At 47.9% G+C, this 17,565-nt stretch overlaps 1 long non-coding RNA gene across 1 annotated transcript in view; it reads left to right on the forward strand.

The window, feature by feature from the left end:
• Positions 1-3,000: 3,000 nt before the first annotated feature.
• Positions 3,001-17,565, forward strand: part of LOC130160337 (uncharacterized) — a 31,665-nt gene continuing 17,100 nt past the window's right edge. Inside the window, exon 1 of the long non-coding RNA XR_008825988.1 lies at positions 3,001-3,193. This is a non-coding gene — a long non-coding RNA (uncharacterized LOC130160337). The remainder of the gene's footprint in view (positions 3,194-17,565) is intronic.

Here is a 17,565-nt window from a genome sequence, read left to right on the forward strand (position 1 = left end):
TTCTAATTCCTGTTCTATGGGCTATGTAGACAATATGGACAAGTTGATTAATCGCAGTTGTTTTGCAAGGCTAGAAGTTTCCTTTCAAGTGATGAGCTGTTGCTGCTTTTACGTCAGGATGGAAGTTTTCTTTTCTTTTTAAAGAATTAACATTGTTTTATCATAAGTGGCAAGCTCGGACCGTGGCAAAGATTTTCAGCAAGAAGCGCGTGGATTGTAGCCCTTGTTTGATGGGGTTTTCTGCCTTGTGCTAAACCAAATCACCGGTTTTTAAGAAACAATCTGTCCCGGGCTCTGAGCAGAGAGGGAAGGAGACAGGAGTCTTGGTAGCGAAGGGAATAGCACCCACCTGGGGTGTTTGGGGAGGTTTTTCTCTTAAACATTTAAAGTATGATATTGGTGCGCATCAGATCTGCGGTGCTGAAATCAGTTATATTTTACTGGTGTCTGGGGGGATGTGTGTGCGTGTGTATTCAGCTACCCCTTTGAGCTGGATTAAGTTTGCTCCTTCCTAAAGTTGTGTGCCTCTCCTCCCCGCTGCAGGGGGTCTTACACCCCCCCACCCCCCAAGGGATGGGTGTTGGATGGGTGCTGGCTTTGCTAGGGAGGCTGTGATGTCACCCCATCCCCTCTGACGTCACACAGGGCCAGCAGCACCTCTGTGCTCAAGTCCATCTCCCCCAGTCAGTGAGAAACCCAAGGAGAAGCTGGGGCTGCTTCCCCCTCCAGAGAAACGCTTTCCCTGCTCACATTTGCCATGGTGTGAAACGGGGGCAAACCTGCAAGGTTTGGCTTGTAGTGGAATTCTCAAAAAAAAAAAAGGCATTCCTGCACCAGATTGCTTAATTTTGATATCAAAACTGTTTTGATGGCATAAAACACGAACACCACATACGATAGTGCCTTTGGATTTTTCTGGGACCGTCTGCTCTAGTGGTTTTGGATGGCGGCTTTCGGCAGGCAGGTCCTGGGGGTGGTGCAGCGCAACTAATTGCAGCGTAATTATCGCTCCCTCCTATAAAAATCACTCCTTCCTCAACAATGACATTTTATTAAAAATGAGAATTAGGCTGCATCCCACCAAGCACCAAATAATTCCAGCAGCCAAACAGCCTTTGCGTGCTCTGGGTTTTTCCTCTCTAAGGAACGAGGGTTGTGAGCTAGGGGGGGGGGGGGCAGTCACCCCCTTGGCTGCGGCTCAATGTTTTTACGTGCAACACAAGATATTCATGTTTTAGTTTTCTTCCATCACCTTTTTCAAGTCGTGGTCAGGTCTCCAGGGCATGTATCTCCCATATTTCCGATCCAGGTGTTCCTGCGTTGAGCGACACGCATTTCTTTCCCATCTCAAAAGCTTTACGGATGCAGGAATGGAGCTTGCACCTGGGTTTCCAGTGTGACCTGCCCAAGGGCCATGGGATCAGCCATGGTCCCCAGGACATGAGGCTGGTGTCGAGCCCCTTCCAAGGGGACCCTTGATGCCACGGAGGAGTTGAGCTGGTCCAGAGGTGACCTCGCGTCGGGGCTGTTGGACACGCCTGCCCCGGCCTCCTGTGCAGGGTTTGCAGCCTCCGCCTTGCGCAAAGCTGTGGTCCTGTGGTCATATCTATTTATTTTTCAAAAGCCCGAGCATTTCTCAGGCACATTCTGACATGTCCTTATCAGAAGGTCATTGTACAGTAAAAAAAAAAAAAAAAAAAAAAAGAGAGGGAGGAAGAGTGGTAGGGGGTAGGGGGTTGGTGATGTACTGGGGGCAGAATTGTTATGCATTTTGTAAATTTAGCTAAGAATTCCTTGACACTGTATACTTACATCATTATTCTACTTAAAAAAAAACCCCACAACTATCTGTTTCTCCAGCTTGTCATGATAATATACCATCCTCAAAAGCTTGAGCTGGAGACAATAGGGTGTGTTGATTCAAGCTTGGCACGTGCTGACCTGGGAATGGGTGAGGAAGCTGAAGGATGGGCATTTCCCGCCCCCCCCCCCCCCCCCTCTTTTTCAGCGTGTAAGGTAACAGAGAGTCTGAAGACTCTGAGGCAAGTGCCTGGAAGATATTTGCTTTTACAGTGTTTTAATTCATGCCTAAAAATACTGTCTCGATGGACTCACTCTATAGAATAAAACGAAGGAAATTCAGAAGTTTCGGAAGAACCTCAGCGCTGCTGTAAAATGATTCTGATTATTTACAAGGGCTGAGCTGGGTGGCAGTGTTAATTTGACCCTGTCTGTCTGTTTTAGCTATTAAATAACTGCACACTCATTGTGGCTGGTGAAATAGCATCACTTTAAATAGCATTAAGATTTACCACTTAAAAAATAATCCTGGGAACATGAAGCGCCTGGGCGCCAGATCCTGCTGAGGTGCTCAGGGTTAGGCTGAGCCTGAGGGACGGCAGTAAAGTCATTGTCGTCTTTTGGATCAGAGAAAAGATTTCCCCCCCCCGGAAAAAAACTTTGAAAATGCTGAAAATATGAGAAGCTGAGAAAAGGAGGGAGAAAGATGGGGATTTTTAACTTTGCTACTAAGAAATACCAGTGCTGATGGGCAGCTCCCCAGTTTGCTGAGCTGCTTCCCCAAAGGAAAATCCAGTGACGGATTTATCCTCGCTCACATTTTGGAGTCCGGATCTCCGAGCTGAGCAGCGCCGGAGGAGTTGGAACACTCCCTGGCTCCGGCGCAGGCTCCACCATAGCAAATAGACATAACCTCGCCGTTCTCTGCTGCTCTTTCTCCCACAGCTGGAAACCACCGCGCATAACCTTGTACTTCACAAATGCTCTTTGCTGGAGATTAAAGCGATACGTTTTTGGGTTATTTATTTATTTATTTATTTGCTTGCAGTGTTTGGCTTGAAGCTCTGCAAACTTGAGTAAATGGAAAATTTATCAGGCTTGGTTAAAGTGGAATGGAAATACCCTCCCCAAAGTGCTGGGTGTTTCTCCTGGGAGAAAAAGAGGAGAATTATTATTATTAATTTATTTTTATTTTTTCGAGGTGCACCTTTAATGCGTGTGAATACTTTTGGCCTGATCAGTGATGTCTGTTGGTCTGCTGCTGGCTGCGGATTTGCCTTGTTTGCCAGCCCCGGCATCCCCCGGCCGTCCCTGCGGAGCGGTTGTCAGCCAGAGCTGGAAGCAGTTCTCCATCAGATGCTAAGATAAATCAATCTGGTTCGAATCACTCAAGGTAAACTGATCAAAGCCAAAAGTAAAGCTCCGGTAATGAGGACAAAAGACGTAGTTTTCATTCATAACAATACCGAGCTCTCCAGAAAAGGAAAAATGCCCTAAAGCAAACGCTGGCAACATGTGGTCAGCAGCATCTTCTACCCATTTTTTCCCGTTTTTTCTTATAAGTGCATGAGTGCCCCGCTGTCAGCATTGCCAGCACCGCACATGTCCCTGTGCCTGTGCAGGGACGTGCATGGCAACGTGAAAGCTCTTAGTGAGTTTAAAGAGAAGTAGGATTGCTTTAGAAGGTATAAAAGCTGCTTATAAATTAAAAAAAATAAAATATTTCTCCACCCAATTATAAACCCTGGTGGATTCTAGTTAATATACATATATATATATTGTTTTGTTTTGAACCATTAGTTCCTTACAACATGCTCCTATAGGCAGCAGTTTGGGTATAGTGTGGAAGCGAACTAACACGCTGTGCAAATCGTACATGATGTTTCATAGTCACATACAGATAAATAAATGGCTGTAATTTTAAACTGGCCCTATTATGTTTTCCAAGCAATAGTTCAAATTACACAGCCCAGCAACAGCTTACAAGAAATCCATCAGAATTGGAAGGGGGAATAAAACTGCCATTCTCTCTACCTGTTTGTGCAGCTCCTTGCTAATGCGGGGAGAGCCTGACTGTTTATTTGGAGAAGTAAAGTTGTGGAAATATACTTGGAGGGTGTAATGTGGACAGCACGTGTTTCTGGGAGCTACCTGAAGTCTGTGTCCTAATGGCTTGCAGATGTCCCTGGGTCACTGATTTCCTATGGGCCAATGAATGCGGCGATGCCCAACCCTCCCACTCTTCAAATTAAAAAAAAAAAGAAATTATATGTAAAAAAGAGGGATGGTGGATATGGTGGTGGTGGTGGGGGGGTGGGTGTGCAGGCATTTGACTTCTGGAACTTGTAAAATTGTTTGTTTGGGTTGTTTCCAGCTCCCATCCCACCGCTGCTCCTGAGTGATTTGGAAATTCTAGCTGCCAGGTCCATGTTCGGGTGGAACGATGATTTATTTGAAAAATAGAGAAATCTGCTATGGGATCACTTTTAGTTTGCTCAGGGTGGGGAGTTTATTTACACTGGGATTATTTATGTAAAAAACCTGCAGTTTTCTCTACTGAGTAATAAACAGGGATTTGTTTTAGTTATATGTATATATCTAAAGACAGACTCACGTATGCATGCACTCACATATACCGAAAATATGTATATCTGTGCCTTGCTGTTCCTCTTTTATGCCAAGTGCGTAGCTGTGTGCCGGAGCGCTATATAAATATTTTACTTTACATAGAACAAAAATCTTAAGACGTGTCTAAGAATTTAGATAAAAACTTGTTTGTGTTTTGTGTTGCATTTCTTCCTTGGGGCTGCTGGAAGCGGGGAGAGCCAAGGGTGTGCTCCGGGCCACCCCGGTCCCTCACCGCTCGGTGCCTGGCTTTGTGCACGTCCCTTCGGGGATGGGCACCCACTGCGGGGCATGCTGAGACAGGGTTTGCTCTGCTTAAATTTAGTCATATTTTTGCCCTGGTCTCTCCGCCATTGGATGTGGCTGTGTGTCTCCATCAGTTAGGGACAGGATGTGGCTGGGAAAGAGTGCTGAGTGTTTTCCTAGCTCCAAGGATGCTGCTGAGCATGGGACATCATTTTCCAGTTCCCCACAGATGCTGAGGGTGCTCCGTCCCAGGGAGAGAGGGACACATCACTGAGCAGCTCCCAGGCTCCTTTTTCCATGGGAAAAGCTTTTCAAGCCATTTTTAAGGTGACTGGTTTTGATGGTGGCGGCTGGACGGCATTGCTGGGCACCCAGGGACTCAGGGCTGGCACCATGCTCCTGGCAGACCAGCACCTCTGAGAGGTTCACGGTTGCTTCACCCATTTCATCCTTTTTTGGCCCGTCCAGGTGATTAAGAGAGTTTCGCGGGGTGGGTGTCCAAAGGGACTGGGGTAAAGACTGTGAGCTTTATTTAAAAGGCACCGAAATTAAAGGCTGATTTTAAATACCTGCCCTGGGGCTGGACCGAGGTCCAGGTCCCCATATGGACCCACCTTGGCTCTGGTGCTGGGCAGCCGAGACAGAGCTGCTGTTTGAATTTCTCTGTAAATCACTATTTGATCTGTAAACAGAACTAACTTTTTTTTTTAAAAAAATATTTATTTAACAATGAAATTTTGCAGCAGTCTACAAGTCTGATGAAGAGCAGCTGGGGGCACTGGGGGGTTCAGCCTGGAGAAAAGGAGGTTTGGAGGGGACCTGATGGCTGTGCAGCTGCCTGACAGGGGCTGGGGTGTGTGTGTCGGTCTCTTCTCCCAGATAACAAGGGACAGGACAAGAGGAAACAGCCCCAAGTTGCACCAGGGGAAGTTTAGTTTGGATTTCAGGAAAAATTTCTTCACCGCAAGGGTTGTCAAGCACTGGAAGAGGCTGCCCAGGGAAGTGGTGGAGTCGCCATCCCTGGAGGTATTTAACAGACGTGTAGCTGTGGCACTGGTGGACGCGGTTTAGTGGTGGGCTTGGCAGTGCTGGGTTAACGGCTGGACTCAATGATCTTAAAGGTCTTTTCCAACCCAAATGATTCTATGATTCTGTGATTTATTCCATTTTGCTTCATTTATGTACCAAAAAAGAAGGAACAGCTGTCGCAGGCATGGTGCGCTTACGGTTAAAAGAAAAACCAGCATCACACTCAGTGCGTTCAAAGCAATACAGCAAGGCGGAGTGTGATAGAAAAACAGAAATCGGAGGGCAGGGAGTACTGGTTTTTCTGCGTCTGCCTGTCTACCTGCCTCTCCTATCTGTGACAGATTAGAAATATGCACTGGCCATTTAGCTTGGCAAAAATCATACTTTTTTTGCATGAACATGAGAAAAAAAATCATCCTGCTGCTAAGTGGGAAAAGTTTATTCTGAGAATAACACCATCCAGCTCCCAGTTTTTTACCTAGAAATGTTTGCTATGTCTTAATAATAACACAGAAAGTCTCAGACTCCATGACAGAATATCATTATATTTTCTGGTTTTAGGAAAAAACCTATTATAAATATGTCTCCAAATGGTGTATATATACCTTGGCTTGCAGTTTAATTTGCTGTCAGTCTGAAACCACTCTTTATCGTAATCCTGGGTTCCTACTCATAACATACGAAATGATTTTTAACTTTGAAGAGAAGGATGAAAACAGGTGCTACCTTCACAAAAGACAGACAAAATGCCGCTTTCCCGTATCCCGTATCCTGGGCGAGGGAGCGGCAGCCTGCAGCTCTTTGGGAAACCCCAGTAAAAAAAAAAAAAAAAAAAAGACATCCCCAATTTTAATTTATTTTTATTTTTTATTTTAACATTTAATTCTGAAGCCTGCACTTGAGAATTTAGGGCTACAAATTCTACTTGCCACACTTATCCAAAATAAACTCTGGCTGAAGAATAATATTTTAGTGGAGTAAGTGAAACGGCCGCAAAAGTAGCATCATGGAAACGTACCTTCGTGTGGAGCATGACTGCCGGCTTAGTCCCGACTCGCTAAGCGCTGTCTTTTACAGCCACTTACGCTGGAGAGACTTTACTGGGAATTCAAGGGGATCCAGGGAGGGAGATGACTTTTAATGTGGTGTTTTTAAACACAGCCCAGGTGCTTGCAACCGACTGTTGTGATCCCCCACCCAGTCTGTCCTCAGGTAGTTAACATTCACCAAAATATTGATGGCAGTTACCTTTCCTGCCAGCTCTTATCTGAGTGGGCTTGAGTAGGACTTTGGCAGTGCCTGAAAGGAGGTATTGTTACCTTAGGGAAAAAAAAAAAAAAAAGAAAAAAAGAAAAGAAAAAGGGGAAAAAAAATAAGCAAAGAAAACTCAAAGAGCCAAGTTGAGAAACAAAGGAGGATTTTGGATCCGTGCTGGCCAGGACAGCACTGCTCTGCCAGTCCTGGGACGGGACTGTCCTCATGCCACCGGCCCCGGGGCCTGGCAGTGGGGAGTGTTTGCTCTTTATAAAACAGTTGGGTTGGCTTTTTTTTTCATCCTCCTGTTACTGAGGCTTCTTAGCGTCCCTTTTGTGTGCCTGAACTCAAACCAAACAAAGTATGAGCGTGTATGTGTGTGTCTCATCCTCCCTCACCAGCGCCCTGCATCCTCCTTTTGAACTCCTGCTCCAATTTCAGCCAAATTCGACAAAGAGGATGTTGAAGAGATCAGGTTTTTTTGGTAATTTGTGAAGATACAGTACAACATTGCTGAGAAGAAGAATGGCAATGTGAGCTTCCCCTGTACTAGACCTCAGAGAATCCACAGATGCTGAGGACTATCTGTAGGAAGGCAGGCACCTGTCTCCTGCTGCCCGTACAACTCCTCATGGGCTTTTTATTTAGCTACTTGTCTGTCACTTTTATCTTTTGGGTCCAGGTTTGGTGTCCAGACTGAATAATTTCCGAGATGCTCGTTCTCTGAGACAGTCTGAGCAACAGTCCCTGAGAAGGTGATGAATCTGAGGTCTCCAAAATTACCTGAAACTACACAGATAATGCCTACATTTTTTCTGTACTGCTGGGGTTGGAGAGATATATCTTGGGATAGGAGAAAAAAAAAATATCCCCTGAAGAAAATAAGATCCAGTCTTACTGGTCTGGCAGCATTCGTGGAAGAAAAAGCCAGGAGTACAACTGGGTGGCTGTGGAGTGTGTCCACACATGAGAGGGGACCTCTCTGCCTCGGTAAGGCTCTTAAGGCAAATCCCAGAAATTATTGGACTGTTTTAGGGGAATCTGGTGGATTGCGCTAAGGAAGCCCGTGCTGTGACCCATTCACTGCCTGCCTGGTGCTGCCACCCTCAACTGGGAGCTCTGCCAGGGCACTCAGTGCATCCCTCCCGTGCGGGCTGAGCCCTGGCAATCAGCACCTGGAGTTTGACCTTGCAGGATGCTGAGTGCTTTCAGCTGACTCTGTGGTGGGATTGTGACCACTCGGTGCTTTATAAGCCCTTTCTTTTGCAGGGGCTCATGATGGCCCCAGGAAGGCTTTTTAGCAGAGCATTCAAGGTCCTCGCCTCAGCTGAGAGAATGAGGCTGTTTGCTCCCACCACGTGCCATTTCTGCAATCAAGCTGTTCCCTGCCAGCCCCAGATGCTGATTAATTTTCAACATCTTGTGCCTGACTCGCCTGATCTGAGACCGTTGACTCACAAAACAGGAAAGGTCAGTTTGAGTAACATCTAACCCAAGGCACCAGGCTTCGCATCCAAAACAAACAGCTGTCGCAGGGATGCGGGCTCGCTGCAGCTGATTCCCATGTGAGGAGAGGGCAGGTCTGTGTCCTTTCTCACCGTGCTGGCATCCCAGGGCCATCCTCCCCTCCAACAGTGGGAGGGGAAAGGTGTGGAAACCCTCCTGGGTTGAAAAACCGGGAACATTTTTGCAGAGGGATTGTTTCAATTAATTAAAAAGGGGAGGGAGAGCAATGATTTGCACAAATCTAGGAGACGGAGAGCTTCATTGTTTGTAGCGTAAGATCCTGGCTTCTAATCTCCTTTGCACAAGGTGAGACAACAGCCTGTGGCTGTGGCTTGGGGAGCGTTTTGTGTCCCAGCACCCTGTGGGACAGCCAGGCTGATGGGCTCACAGGTCTGCAGAAAAGGGGGGACAGGATTCTCAGCACAGTGTCGGCTTTCCCCTGTGTTTTTCTGGCTTACAAAGAGCTTGGCCAAGGAGATCTACAGTGCTTTGCAAAATGACCATGCCCTTGCTTGCCCTGGGATGGCTTGTTTGGTGGAAAGATGTTGTTAGGGATAAGGGAGACCGGAGTGATGGAGGGATGCGGTGGTAGGTGTCAGCTGTGGAGTGAGTAATTTCGGAGAGCTACCTGCTCTGCGGAGGTCCCAGCTATGGTGGTCTGGGGCTCTGAGTTTCAATAAGCCACTGATAGCTCCCTGAAGCCCAATCAACCAGGTGGTTCCTTGCAGTCTCCAACTCATCGAAACAGAACGCTAATTATTAATGTAGCCCATCTACAAGATAGTGCGCTTATAAAATACTCTATACATGAATTATACCTATAGGGTATAAAATACCCTATATGTGAAACACGGGGTTTGGTTTGCATGGAATTTTAAAGGAACTGTTTTGTTGTGGAATCTCTGGACATGACGTAGTCACAGCAATCCTTCGCTTTAATGGCCTGACAGGATCCACGGGGTTGATGACCTGTGATGAATCTCCAAACTGTAGTGTGAGTGCGTCCTCCTCCTCTTGCCTTGTGCTTAGAGCTGCATCAGTTGAGCAGCCTTGGTCTGGCCGTGTTCCTGCGGGTAGCTTGGGTCTGTGTTACAGCAATGTTATAGGAAATGGATATTGGTGTTTTATGATTTAAGGGAGGCAGAGATACCAAACTCACCCCAAAGGTTTTTTTCCTGATCCAGCTGCTAATGCAGCAGCCTGGGAAGGACTGCGTATTGCAGAGCTACATTTGACCTGCTGCAGAATAGGGCTGGAGGAAAAAATACATCCACGTTCCTTAGCTTGGGAACTTGGCCTTGGCCTGATGAATAAGGAAGTAACCGAGTCACTGCCGTAATTGTGCGGTGTTTAGACGTGGAAAGGGATACGGCATTTCCACAGTAATTCCTGTTAGTGCTCCTCTGTCCCTCCCACCGCCTCCAGATTATATTTCTAAATGATCGGATGTTAGAGCAAAATCAGTAGCTGATTAGCCAGCCTGCTTGGCTGCAATCACACCTTTCAATATTAATTACCCACTCCTTGAATCTGATGGCGTTGAGCATCTGTGGTGAGGACTGCTCAGTGTTCGGTGCCGTTGGCTGAAGACGAGGATTCAAAGGGACAAAGTGCCGGCACTCGCCCAGCCAGCGGGAAATGAGGGCTTGTTTGCAAACATGATTGAGGAACACGACCAGCAATTCCAGTGGTCCCAGCCTGGAAGCGGCCGGTCTGATAACGCTGCCCTGGTTGAAGGTCACGGGGGAGGCTTTGCATTGCGAGGGAAGACAGAGAAACAAAACTGTCCCCTGAGGGGCTGGGGTTGCTGAGCTCGTGGAGCATTTGGCATCAGCAGAAATGCTGCTTGTCGGGGTGTTTTTCTAGGGGAGGCAGTGGGTTTTGCTGGTGCCGTTTGGCTCTGGGTGAAGGTGTTCCGCAGCTCAGGCCGAGCTCCTGGAAATCCGTTTGAAGTCCGGTTGGAAAGAAGTGCTCCAGTGGGTCCTCTCCAGGCTCCAGCCCTCCCTCCTTTTTTTGTAGGTTGAAGCAACATCTTTTTTTATCAATTTTGGTTCTTTTACTAAACAAACTCCAAAACTGGGCAATACAAGAAAGACTAGACGACCGTATTCACAAAGTTTCCCCCCAAAGCCCAACAAGATTGCTGTATGCAGACTTGAGCTAGCGTGGGTTGCGCCAAACTGATTTGGTGTCTGACCTCATCCTGCTTCTCCATGGTAAAATTTCTTCCATGGCAGAAGACCAAGAGCCAGCCCCGGGCTTGTGGCCACTGCAGGGGACAAACCTGGCTGGTGGTGCTCACGGTGAAGGTCCAGGACACTGATCTTTCTGCTTTTGTGCAGCCGGGAGCGGGGATTTGAGGTGAACGCTGGCAGGCTGGGGCTGGGGGCTGGCGTGGAGCTCAGGTGGTGCTGAGACCTGCACATGGCATGTTCCCATCGCGGGGTTCGGGCAGAGTTCGGTGCTGGGAGCTGCGGGAGACAATGCAAATCCCACCTACTCCTGCCAGCTGTGTGTTTCACCCCTGGTCTAACCGCTTGTCTGCATATCACAATGAGCCTCAAAGCTCCTGCATAAAATAACATTTTATTATTACTACTAATAATAAGTAGAGGTAATTTGTGATTCTTGAAACTAGCCCAAGCCACCGAATTCAGATCAAGATCTGACTTCAGCCTCCTGAATGTGGGGGTTTGGGCTCGTCCCTGTGCGTGTATGGGACCAGTTGTGAAATTTGGAGTTCAGCTCCCAAGTCCCTTCCTCCTGCCCCTGAGCTTTCAGAGCTGCGGTCTGGCTGCAGGCCAGTGCTTAACCATTACGAAAAACCTCTCTATTGAAGGGTGTGCCACCTGTCTCTCTCTCTCTTTAAAATTATGATCTTCAGGAGGGTGAATTGCATTAATGAGATCTGCCGGTAACTGCAGGGTGATCAGTAGGGTTGGCTTGCAGTGGCCGGGTTTGCTGCAGTGGAGAAAGCCATAGGGGCTGGTGAATGCGTGCGAACGGCACGGTGTGACCTTGTCGGTCTCTTATGGCCATTTTTGTGTGCTTTGTCTGCTGGAGAGTCCCAGCCTCTGCAGTGGCATTGGCACAGGCTGCAGGAATGTGGTGAGCGGCAAATGTAAGAGGTTATGGCTGGACTTTTCAGAAGAGCTGAGTGCTGGGTGTGACACAAGACCATGCTCCGGTGCTGGTGTGCCACTACTGCGCACCTGGCTCAAGATCGCTAGAAATAAATTGCTCCCGTCCTATAAATCCTGTTCCAAAGGTGGGGTGAAGGGTGGAGAAACCCTTACTCTGTTAGCAGAGTAGATGGGTGAAAGCTTTTCCCATTACTGGGGCATTCACAAAAGCTTTCTCTGGGTTAATTCTCTTCTGTCCAATGCATCTATGTGACACGTGCCCACAGGGCAGTCCTTTCTCAGTCACCATGTCCATAGGCTTCTCTTCCTCTCCCTGATCATCTTCTGTAACAGCTCCATCCTTTAGCAGCTCCTTCTTTTCCCAAATGGGCTTGAAACTGGCCAAAGGGTCGGCTTATCTAAATAACTTTTGAAGCTATCAGAATGACAGATCCATGGACACACAGAGGAAAACTCCACAACTTTTAGAAAAAAAGTAAAAATAAGAGGCTGAGGTTGCAGGTTTTTTTGTTGCGGCACCTTTCAGGTTGGGTAACCAGCACCTTTCTGGTCTCGTCTTGGGGTTTTTTTAAAGATCCAGCAAACAGAGCAAAGGTGTTACATGTTCAAGAGCTGCTGGGGAGCGGCTGTGTGCTAGCGGGGAGCGCAGTGCAGAATCTGCCTGGCCCGTTTACTGTACTATGGACTCCACGTGTGTACTGGGGTGTCAGTGCCAGCACCCCCTAGGAACCAGTTCGGTGGCAATGGTGCAACCATCAAGCATGAATCTCTCCTGCCTTCAACGGCAGAAATAAGCTACCACAGGAGAAAGCTGAAACAAGCTCTTGCAGTCATGCAGCAGGCCCATCCCAGAGGCAGCTCAGTGAGTTTTCCAACCTCCATCCTTACCCAAAACCCTGGCAGATCATGGATCATTCCTCTGCAGAAAGCAGACTCCACCATTGGCAAATGTGTGGTAGATGAGCTTTTGCAATACAGGAGGGTTTGTGTCATTCAAAACCAAATTATTTTTTTTTTTTTTAAAAAAAAGCCATGACCAACCCATTGGCGTTTTCATTAATAATTTTTAAAAGCTGTGAGCGTACAGCCTCTTCCTTGTTCCAACAAGCGTGGGTGGGAGAGGGTTTGCAGCCCAGCCTGCACACCCGGCGCAGAGGTGGGCGAATGAGTGCAGGCTGGCTCTGGCCGAGCATTGGCTGCGGTGCAGCTCTGCTTCCAGGGCTAAGGAGAAGCCAAGCCAGTGGGAATGCTCTCCGGCATCGTTTTCTGCCATTCACAGTAATTTTTATTTATATGTTTGCTTTTTCACATGCAGATGGGCAGCATCAATGGCTCAGAGCTGTGGTTTGCATCCCAGAGCCAAGCAAGTCGTCTTGTCCTGGCTCAGCCTTCAAATGAGCTGGCTTGCCCATGTCTACCTGGGCTGTTGCTATCTCTGCAAAGTGGGTAGTTCGTTCCACAAGCTTCCAGTAGTAGGTTGCTGGCTGTTTGCATCATAAACTAGTGTTTAAAGTGTGGTTACAGTCAGAAAAGAGCCAGAGAGCAACTGTAAATTTGACATCCTACAGGTTTTTTACTATTTATCCCTTGTCAATGGCTGTCCGTATCAAATTTGCTCCGTTTGAGTCATGGTGAGATTTCTCCCTCCCAAACTCAGCGTGGCAACTGGAAGCTGCTTCCACTTTTTGTTTTGCATGGCAAAAGGAAAGCATTGGAAGGCAAAGGCACATGCAACCATCATTGTTTTGAGTCACCAGGCTGCCAGGGCATGTGCTGGACCTGGCTTAAACCAGTGCCTGCTCAACCATGCCCTGTCTCAGTTTATGTGGACTGGGTGACCAGGACTCCTCTTCCAGTGGGTGTGGGTTTGGGCAGCTTCTGAGATGGCTACAGACTAGGTGGTAGGTGATCCGAAAGAAGACATAAACCCACATTGAGCTGGCAGCAGAGGTCTGCCCATCATGTTTCCAGAGAGAAGTGGCTTTTCCCCAGGAGCAATCCAGCTGGGAGGCTGGTGACCATCCCACAGCAGAGGGCTCTGCTGTGGGAGCTTTGGCTTGGAGCAATGGAGACTTGGACTCCACTCCACCATCAATGGATTTTATTGTCCTGTGGGGTTTTGCTCCAACACTTAATTCAGCAGCTCCATTCATTTTGATCGGTACGTACATATATACCTTGGCACTTGGCTGCCAGGACAGGCCAAATGGTATTACGCAGTCCCGGCCAAAAAGTACAAGGGCGAGGGAGGGAGGTTGCAGAAAAATTCCTCTCTTGCTCGGGTGAAGTTCCTAGAATCTGCGGGGAAGTACGGGGCAAGGGTTGGCACCGGCACGGCGGCCCTGCCAGCTTGGACAAGGGCTTGAGAAACTTCTCAGCTTGACTTCGAACTGCTCCGTAAAAAATTCAGGACAAACGTTGGAGGTAAACTGCTAAATCATGTCTTAAATCCCTTCCTCCGGGGTCAGATTCCACTCCCGGCTGCTTACCCGGCACATCTGGAGAGGGGATGCGAAAGTCTGAAATTCACTCTGAACACCCCTCCTTTCCCTTCCCACCTCCTCCCTGCCGACCTGAGGCCTCCTTGAGCGTGGGCAGGGGTGGGGGGAGGACACACACGGTGCTAATTACTGTCCAAAATGTGGGTGAGTTACCGCTGCTGAGCGCACAGGGCTGGTTTTGTGCACAGAGTTGGGTGTGGGCAATGCTCTTTCTTCACAAAGGTGAGACCTCAAGGGTTTGAAGTCAGAAAAAGCCCCAGCCCAGCTCCTCAGATCCTTCCTTAGTGTTTTCCCTTAAGATTTGTATTTTCTGAATTGGAAGGACTTGTACAGAGAAGATCCCTATGTGGGTGTTGGGTGGTGATGGGACTCTGTGGCTGAACTTGGTTTCCACTTGGAAGCAGTCAGGTTTGAAAAAGCTACTGTAAAGAAATGGGTTTGGCATTTGGTGATAATCAGGGCAAAATCAGCAGCAGAGGCGACAGATCTGGGGAAACCTTATCCATGGTGCAAGGTCAGATAGTTTTGGTGGGGTTTGTTTATGTAGTAGTGTGGATGTTTGGAACTGAGGGACATCCACACATCTTGTTTTCTGTTTGCTTTTAAGCTGGTACCCAGTCCTTATTTTCTATCTCTTTAGAAACTGGATTTTTTTGGCATCATTGCCTGTACTGCTCCACACACATAGCGATGCAATGAGATTCCCAAGGACCTGCCATCTAGTCTCTAGACAGAAAAAAAGAATTACAGATGCTGTGTTGCTCTGTGGGATGCAGCAGATGGGCAAAGCATTTTCTGCAGGTTTCTGTCTGTGACTGAACAGAAAGCGGTTCGTTATTATAGGTCTGCAAAAAATTAAAGCCGTCATTTTTCCTAGTCTGCCTGAAGTTCTGAAGTCACAAATTAATTTTTCTTTGGCTTAGGGCAAATTGTTGGCCTCCTGGGGCTCTGTTTGGATGGGCTACTGATGGGGACAGTAACCAAGTATGACAGGGCTGCATGTTGCATTTCCATCTTCTTTACAGAGCCTTGCTTTCTAAAAATTAGGTAAGATTTATGATTGCTTCTTTGATACACCAGCCAATAAGGAAAAGTGTCTTTAGCCCAACTTAAGAAACAATGAAAATATTTTTTTTTTTTAGTAGAGAAGTTTCACTTTATGTAGTATTTCTGTCCCAAAGAATGCAGGTGGAATGGCCTCACCCCCTCAGTCCTGGGGAGGATCAAGCCATGAAGTGAGGAAAGTTGGTTGTTTTTTTTTTTTCCTTGAAAACCTGCTGATCCCCCTCTCTCTCCCTTGGATAGAATATTTTTATGCCAAAGGTGGATGCCTCATTATTGAACAAATGTCAACAAGGTGTCCTCCAAAGAGCTGAAGTCCCGTTTTCCAAAGGGTGCCTGGTCAGGGTTGCATCGGTGGCTTGGGATTTCTGCTTGTGGGTCCCACGGCAAAGCAAAGTCATTTTGGAGCAACCTCAGGCTTGGATAACTTCACAGCCCATGTCTGATTGCAGACTCCCCGTTTGAAAATGGCTTCTCAAGTCTGAACTTCTATCCAAATTTTGAACAATATTTACATCATTTTTTTTTTTAATTAAAAAAACAGAGGTGATCTGATGTTTCCCATCCGTTTGGCCCCAGGTTGTTTGGCACTGGAAGAGGATGGGCCAAAACACCCAGAGAAGGACAATTCTCACAGCACCAGCTTTCCGGCCTGAGCGCCGGGAGGAAGTATGGAAATCTCCTGGGAAATTCTGTTCTCTTCTCATAGGATTCCTAGCCCAACTTTCCATTTAGTCCAAAGTTCTGTGGGAAAAATTATATATGTATCCTTATGTGGAAAAAAAATAATATGTACAGACGCTTGCATGTTGCCTTTACTGTGTTAATGGAACTGGCCAGTTTTCGAGTGCTGTGGGCAAGACCCGAGTTCACTACTGATGCCTTTTGTTCCAGTAGTGCTTTAAGATAAATGTTGCAAATATTTTTACGCAGTTTCTTGCCTTTTTTTTTTTTTTTTGTTGTTTTGCCTTTTTGTTCTGTGAGTCTTAATTTTAGGAGCTGCCATAAGAAAAAACTTCCTTTCTATCCTGCCTGTGTCCCAGGACTTTACCTGGCAGGGATGAAGAGCAGGCTATTGGAAGTAGGTGCATGGAAATTGGTGAATATTGTGCGGGTCTGGGTTGGTCTGTGCCTTTTGGTAAACAGCGAGGAACTGGCAGGGAGGAAGGGCAGCGGTGGGCGTACGGCTCTCCAAGCAAGTAACCCCCTGTTCCTCCAAGAAGTTCCCTCCCTTTAAACCTTCATCATCCTCCTGCCACTGCCAGGCTTTTCGTTTTGACTTTTCCTTCAAGACCTGCTGCAAAAAGCTGGAAATCCCGCTAGAAACGAGCAGGGAGAGGGAGCACAGCCGTGGGAAGAGGCTGCATGTGCAGAAGAGGGTGAGGAGGAGGATGGGGTGTGATGAAGGGTCAGTTGCTGGAACTGTTGGCTCGGGGAGGTGTCTCTGCTTCTCCCAGGATACTGTGTTAAACAAACTGATAGCCAGCCGGGCCCCTCCAAAAGCCTTTTGCTGAAACAGGGGCCATGCAGGTATTTGGGCACTTTGCAGACACTCCTCCCGGGGCTGTACCGCCACGGTCCTGGGGTCCCGATGGGGTCCTGAGCCTGTTTAAGTGTCCAAGGAGCTTTTGTTTGCTGTTACCCCTCCTATTACTGCTGCTCACCCCCTCATATGTGGGGGACCTTTTTCTCTGCCCTGGGGCTGTTTTGCAGGAGCTGGTGCCGGTGGGTTGGACAGTAAGGGGGGGCTGCTGGCTGTGGGGCTTTTTTGGAGTATTTTGCTCCCGAGGATGGCACCGAGGTGTTCCCCCATGTCGGGTCCCAGAGCTGCCCTGGATCCAGCTGCTGGGTCAAAGAGGGACCCCTTGTAGGAAGGCAAGTTCTCCCCAGTGCCACCCCATAAGGCCAGAGAGGCACCTTTGGCACTGTCCTTGACATCTTTTGTCACAGTGCCAATAAAAAGGGATCATGGAAAGTGTGGGAAAGTTGCCAGGGCTGGCTGAGCCTGCCCGTCCTCCCCCGGGCACTACCACCACCTGCTCGTGCTCCTGGCAGCTCCTCTCCCATGTTTGGTTTGAGTATGAAAGTCCATGTGAAGAACGAGAGGAATCCTGCTGGGTTGGGATCCAGGGACCAGCTGGGGCTGGGACGCTGGAGGTCCTCCTGCGCTGCCCAGGGCAGGAGCTTGTAGGACCACCCAGTGCAGGTGGGGCATGATGGCTGTTTTGGGATCATATCTTCAAAAGATCTGGTTTTCATTGCTCCCCTGAAGGGCAATAGGGCTGGTTGCTGGAAAATGGAAGCACCCTCTATTGTGTGCTACTGAAAAATATCTGCATTTATAAGCAGTCAGTGTGTTCCTGGTCCAGAACTGTTTGTCCATCTCATCAGGGTCTTAA

Source organism: Falco biarmicus, chromosome 1 (genome assembly GCF_023638135.1).
Source record: "Falco biarmicus isolate bFalBia1 chromosome 1, bFalBia1.pri, whole genome shotgun sequence".
NCBI lineage: Eukaryota > Metazoa > Chordata > Aves > Falconiformes > Falconidae > Falco > Falco biarmicus.